Source organism: Neofelis nebulosa, chromosome 1, assembly GCF_028018385.1.
Source record: "Neofelis nebulosa isolate mNeoNeb1 chromosome 1, mNeoNeb1.pri, whole genome shotgun sequence".
Classification (NCBI taxonomy): Eukaryota; Metazoa; Chordata; class Mammalia; order Carnivora; family Felidae; genus Neofelis; species Neofelis nebulosa.
In genome coordinates, this window is record NC_080782.1 from 152,145,827 (window position 1) to 152,152,645 (window position 6,819).

Consider the following 6,819-nt stretch of genomic DNA (forward strand, 5'->3'; position numbering starts at 1 on the left):
TCCAAGAGAGTAATATGACTTTTTAAAATTGAATTCCTATTGATGCTCACTTTTTCTCTAGAACAAATTCAAATTGTTTTATCTAAATGTGTCACATTAATGAGGAATAGCAGAAATGGGATGGGCTGGGATTTCTACTCAAGAAAGGAATCTTTTTATTCTAAACATGTTCCGTTAATTCCTCTCCAAACTGAAACTTTCACTGTTAACTCCATAAGAAGGCAAAACATTTTTTTTTCTGTTATCCCTGTTTTCACAAACAGAGAAAAATATGGTGTGGGATAGGAATCAGGGTTTGAAAGAAAACACACCATCTTAAATGGCCCACTTGCCCATGAGGACACACACTAGGCCAGACAGGAGCAAGCTGGAACCACAGAATGTAGAGGTGCCTTCACTCTGGAAGTTCTCTGATGACCCATCGCCATGGAGATGTGATGATGCACCTGTACTTCCTTCCCAACTGTCACTGTGTGAGCTGAGCTGTTGCAGTTTGGTCACTGGTGAAAAGTTCCCCATGATAGGAAATGTGAATTGCCATTCTTTAGGTATGTTCGTATTCATTTACTGAATTCTGTTCTTTCAAGTAGGCTATTTTTCACTCAACTTTTCTATTGGTGTTCATCTCCACCCCCAATTTGTCAACTGATTTCTATGAAGGTAGTATCTTGTTTTGCTATAATACTTAAGTTCTACTTTTGATTTTTCCACGGAGCTGGATTTCATAAAGATCTTCCTTAATACTGAAAACTGTGCTGTTTCTTAATGCCCAGTATGTACACAGTCTTACTGAGTAAACACAGAGCGAACACACTGACACTGCTCTCACTGGGTCAGGAGAATCTTGATTCCACCCCAGCAACAGACATGACAGGGAAGGGAAGTGGAGCTCAACTCTTCTCAACACAGATGTTAAAATATGAATGTAAATATGAGTAGTCTAAATCGTGACATTTTTAGAAGGAAAGAAGCTGGGATTTCTTGGGTATTGTCATGGGTTGATATGGAAGGGACCATGAGCTGTCTGGGTGATGCCGGAGTGCAACAGAGAAGGGAACATGCCATCAGGTCTGTGGAATGAATATTTGGCAACTAAGTAGTGGACTGTCTGATAACAATCAAAGGGAGACCTGGGGTGGGGTCTCCAGGCTGTACACAAAAAGGAGATCCTCTTAGAAGAGACAGGAGTCTACCTTATGTACCTACAGTGCCCAGATAGGATAAAGAGACCTAAGAATAAAGACTAGATGTGGAGAGGAAGGAAGGAGCGAGGAGGTGTTTGCTGCAGCCACTGCATCCAAGCTTGCTCTAGGCCAGACCTTATTCCAGGCCCCTGAGGATTTTCCTCAGATCAATAGTAACACTCTAAGCATTGTAGGCTTAATTAATTCAATCCTCAAGCCCCAGAACAGATGGTAACTTTCCTGTTCATTCCCATGAACTTCTCATCCAGAGTTGGCCAGTTGAAGGGAAGTAAATTCTTGTCTGAGTCCTAGTGTGGCATTTGGTCTGGAATGTCCAAATTTTGAATCAGCTTTGGAGCCAAGCAGACCACTGGTCCATGTGAGTGGTCAAATGGCTGCTGGGAATGCCCTAGGTGAGTAAGCTTTCTGAAAAGATAGGGGAGGATGGCCAAAGGTGCACTTCCCTCGTCTTCCATTGGGGCTTGATTTGGGAAAACTGCACCGTATTTTCTGTCAGGAACTGAATCAGAGAGACAGCAGGCTGGGTTAAGATTCAGATTATTCTCCTAGCACAGACCCCTCCTGCCCAGAACCCACTGTCTCCCAAAGAAACCTTGGGACAGGAAGATGTCTGAAAGTGAGGACAGTTCTTGATTGAAAGTTCCAGAGCACTTCCTCACAGACCCTGGGCAGGTCTCAGGTGGCCAGGGATCTGTGACCCAGAGATCTACGTACCTTGCTGTCCAGGATTCATCACACATCATGGCGGACACTCCATTCAGGTCACTTCCTGTTCCTAAGTTACTGTGTCCACCATTGTAAGATATGAGTGATAGCCTGTACTTGCCCTCCCAACAGTGCTGACATGGGGTTGACAGGAGTAGATAATACATGTACTCTCTGAGTTGTAGAGAATAATTCCCATGGGAAGGCAAGAGAGTGAGCTTCCACCCTCTGACATGGTGCTGCCCTCCAAGTCTCTCTCAAGTCAAGTGTTATCATGTGTCTAGCTCCTTCTGCAGACATGCAGTAACATAACACTTACAGAGCAATTGTGAAGCACCCAACATTTATTGTTCTCAAGGTTTCACTTTTAGTACATCACTTTTAACCCCATCCTAGCACACAAATGAGCACAACATATTAACACGTTCACATGTGAGAACAGGAAATGGAGGAATGGAGCCCTCTCCTACCTCTCTCAGGTATGTGTAGATACTCATTGTGATGTCTACCCTGGCCATCACGTGTGGTGACTGTGCTTTACTGCATTTATATTAATGTCTCTGCTAAATAACAGGATTGGGCCACCAATCCTGACTGTGGGCCATTTTCAGTGCAAACCAAAGCTCAACATCTTTCTAAGTCCATTTTTGATGCATGAAATTTGTTGGGCAGCTGGTGAGTAGGAAGAATGGGAGTTTGAATATGAATAAAGTATGACGAATTGTTCTATGGTCTTCCGCAAGCAAGATGCCAACCTTACTCTCAATTTCTCTGCATTTCCCAGGAAATTGCTGTAGCAATGAAGCAGAAGATGTGCCTCTCAAGACGACAATATCCATAAAGAAAAGAGACTGCTTCTGCTCACACATCAGGGTGCACCCTCTTCCTGTACCAGAGGAAGGTACCGTGGAAATTTACTCATTAAGTTGATTAAGAATAATTTTTTTTTCAACGTTTTTTATTTATTTTTGGGACAGAGAGAGACATAGCATGAACGGGGGAGGGGCAGAGAGAGAGGGAGACACAGAATCGGAAACAGGCTCCAGGCTCCGAGCCATCAGCCCAGAGCCTGACGCGGGGCTCGAACTCACGGACCGCGAGATCGTGACCTGGCTGAAGTCGGACGCTTAACCGACTGCGCCACCCAGGCGCCCCGAGAAGAATAATTTTTTCATTCATTGTTCTATACTACCAGAACAGTATAAAATGTTGAGGCAGGTTTTTCTGTGATTCCATGGGTACAAATTTAAATTTCTTAAGTCAATCATAGTATAATTACTATAGAAATTAAGAAGCATTTCTATTTCAAAGCAGGATCTGTGTTGAATGGTACACAAGTGTCTAGGACCTGACTGTATGCGCATTAGCTACCTTATGAACAGAGATCAATATTGATCTCCTCTGAAACAGTGTTTCCAGATTTTTTTGAAAATAGTAGTCATGATTGACAACAGGCTCACCTAACATAAATTTTGAACAAATGATTCAGCAAGTTCCAATATACCACCCCTCCACTTTCCCCCATTGACAACATCTTACATGAGGGTATTACATATGTCACAATTCATGAAAGAACATCAATACTTCTTATGACATCAAGTCTGAAGTTTATGTTGAAAGACCTTCTATGTGCTTTAGGATTCTATGCGATTGACAAATGCAGAATGGCAAGTATACCCATTACAGTAACAGACAAGAAATTGTGAACCAAATGTTCATGACAGCACTATTCCCAGTAGCCTTAGAGACACCACCGAAAAGTCCATCAAGTGATGAGAGGATAAATAAACTACGATCCATGCAGATAAGGGAAAATTATTCAGACATAAAAAAACAAATTTTACAATATGCTACAAAATGGATGGACCTTGAATAAATAATACGCTTTTTGAAAGAAGACACATCTGGAAAAACATACACCTATATGAGATATTAGTCCTGAGTCCATGACGTTATTCATGTAAAGAATGCCATTCAGTGTGTACTTGCACAGTCATAGAAGGAACAAACTGGTGTATGTTTCATCCAATACAAATCTAATAATGCAACATAATAGAAGACAAATTCGGTAGCAGTATATATGCAGGCCTGGAAGTTGAAATGGTCCTATAGCAGGTGAATTAGTGGGAAAGTGGCTCTCCTTTCAAGTGGGCAGGACAAGTCAGGGGACTCTGTCACTGAAACACATTGTGCATTGAGTGTTTCCCTATTTGAGACTAGTGATTTCACACCGAGTAGATCTCTTTGGCTTGAAAGCAAAAGCTCTCTTTCTCGTTTCCTTCCTTCTCACCTCTCCTCTTTCTTTATCCACAAAGTACATTGGACCAGCATCTCAGGCCTTTCTCATTCAAGAATCACATTCATGCACTATGGCTCCGTGTCCACTCAAGCAAAACTCCCTGAGTCATTCATGAGCAGCACAAGCAATGTCCTGGCAGGTACTCTGTGTCCTCCCAGATGCCAGATAGGGGCCAACTGAAGACCTTCTTGGAGACAGGGCAGAGGAAGTGGTCCCATTTTGTTCCGAGGTAATCTCACCTCACTTTCTCTGAGATAGAAATGTTACTCTTTTCTTACCTCTTCAATCCAATGCAGAGAGGTAAATCTGACAACCTTAACCATGAGATATGCAGTTTCCTTGCTTGAGGGAATGCTGAACGAAAGTGTATTACAAAGTGACAGCAGCTACAAAAGGGCAATAAAACATGACAGCCCCCACTTCAAACTCTATGCAAGCGAACACCTTCCTCAGCAGGACATGTTCCTCCTAAAAAGAATTTTGCATTTGATGATAAGAATAAACTTGACACATCTGCCATAAAAAGCTCAAAATCCTTACATGTGTCCTCCTTAACTCGGGGGTGGGCAGTGACTCAACCACTGTACCCAGTCTTTTATTTCCTGATCTTCACCAAACAAAAGACCTGTGCCAAAGTGTATAGGATGGTGTGATCTTCATCGTGTTTTATTTTCTCAACTATAGGTCAACACTGGGGCAAAGGAAAAGTGTACATATTCAGGAAAATCAGTCTTTGGGAAAAACTAAGGGATAAAGAAGGTTGCGTCCTGATTCTGGGTTCCTCCTGGAAATGATGGTTAAGGTGTATGGAGAGAGATTGTCCAGTGAGGTACTGTGACCATGTATGCTGTATGACCCAAGCCCTTGTCCTATTACGTGGAAAGCCAAGGTATGAACGCAGGAGTCAGTCCCCAGTTGCTCTGGACTACTGATCTGTTCCCTGGCATTCAGCCATCGCACCATTAGTCACACAGGAAAGGAATTTTAGCAATGTATAGCTACCTGGAAGTGCTAGACTCTACAAAGCTCAACCACTTACCAAACCTACACAGTGGCCTAAATGGTCACATAAGCAGGGCACAGAAGTAGGTGCAGATGATTCGGACATGTCGTTGGTCTCACATGCACGTAGAAAGGCCACATTCTTCTGGTAGCCCAGAGATTCTGGAAGGTGTGATGCTGCATGGAGGACAGTGCAGGCCCACATCTCTCATAGCTGGGGGCATTGCTTATACATGGCCAATAGCAGGAAAGGAACAGAGAGATAACTTAGTGTATTTGGTAACATTTCTGTAAGCATTAGAAATGCTCCAATTCTGGGTCTTTTTGTGTGGCACAGTCAGTTCAGCATCTGACTCTTTATTTCAGCCAAGGTTATGTTGTCATGGTTCTGAAGATTGAGCCCCATGTCAATCTCTATGCTGACAGCACAGAGCCTGCTTGCATGTTCTCTCTTGTTGTCTCTGCTCTTACCCCTCTCATGCACTTTCTAAAATAAAAGAAATAAACCTTAACATAAAAGGAAAGAATTACTATACTGTAATCATATACGCATAGGCCATTCTGAAACAGCAACTCAAAGTAAAACTGGGTGGTAAGCTATATGTCTAGCACTCTTATTTCAAACCACCTTCATGGCAATAGTAGAGATTTTTCAGTGCTCATTCCAGGCCTCCCCTAAGTAAGGAACTTCTTATTTGTTGGATGGCGTGGGCCATGATGGACAGCCACTGACTCACTGGACACACATAATTTGTATAGGCAAAAGAAAAGTGGGAGGAGTGTATTAGGGGATCGATAGTGTTTCCTTTCACATGGTGGGATGTCAGTATATTCAAGGCTTGTAGATGTAATAATCTTTAAGACAAATGATTAATGAGGAAATCTCAGAGGATTCTTTTCCTAGGATGAAATACAGCTTCACATTCAAGGTTGCTTTTCGCCAAGTACAAATTTCAAAGTAGATATGATGAATACAAAATCCTAGCAAATACACGATGGGGATTCTGGCAGAAGAACAGATTTTCAAAGAGTCAGACAGTGATAACCTGGCTGAACTTCAAACAATCAAGAGAGGCTATGAGACTCAATCTTGACATACAAGGCCCTTCAGGGTTCCCACGATTTTCAAAAACTATCTCACCTGCACCAGGATCATCTCTGCTAGAAAGACAAGAGCCCTGTTGCCCTTTTCTATCTTGTTCCTCTTCTGTGCCATCCTTGGTCCCCATAGAGAATGCCCAGCTGCAGCACAGTCCATAATTACTATTAACTTATATGCACACACTCACCTCATATTCAATCAATAAAACCTCTGACTAGTTCCTGAGCTGCCCCCACCAGTGTCTTGACGGTTGCTCTGTTTCCTCCTAGCTCATCCCAAGGGCCTGATGCAAGAGTTTCCCAGAACAAATGCAGAGGAAGTACCCATAACACTTCCTGAGGTAAATATATTTTCTGTATCTGAAGGAGCACCATTACTTTACTACAATTTCAAGGGAATTAAGATATGAGCATCTGTGCATGTCCATCTGAGAGAATATATATAATTTCCTGTTGCTGAGGGTTTTTCCTGAGATTCTTTCACCAAATGACATGATTTCCCAAGAG

General features: G+C 42.5%; 1 long non-coding RNA gene across 1 annotated transcript; it reads left to right on the plus strand.

Moving 5' to 3' along the window:
* Positions 1-420: 420 nt before the first annotated feature.
* On the plus strand, positions 421-6,655 carry LOC131490358 (uncharacterized). The gene is made up of 3 exons (XR_009251067.1): positions 421-548; positions 2,695-2,811; positions 6,583-6,655. It is a non-coding gene; the product is annotated as an uncharacterized LOC131490358 (long non-coding RNA).
* The last annotated feature ends 164 nt before the right edge of the window (positions 6,656-6,819 follow it).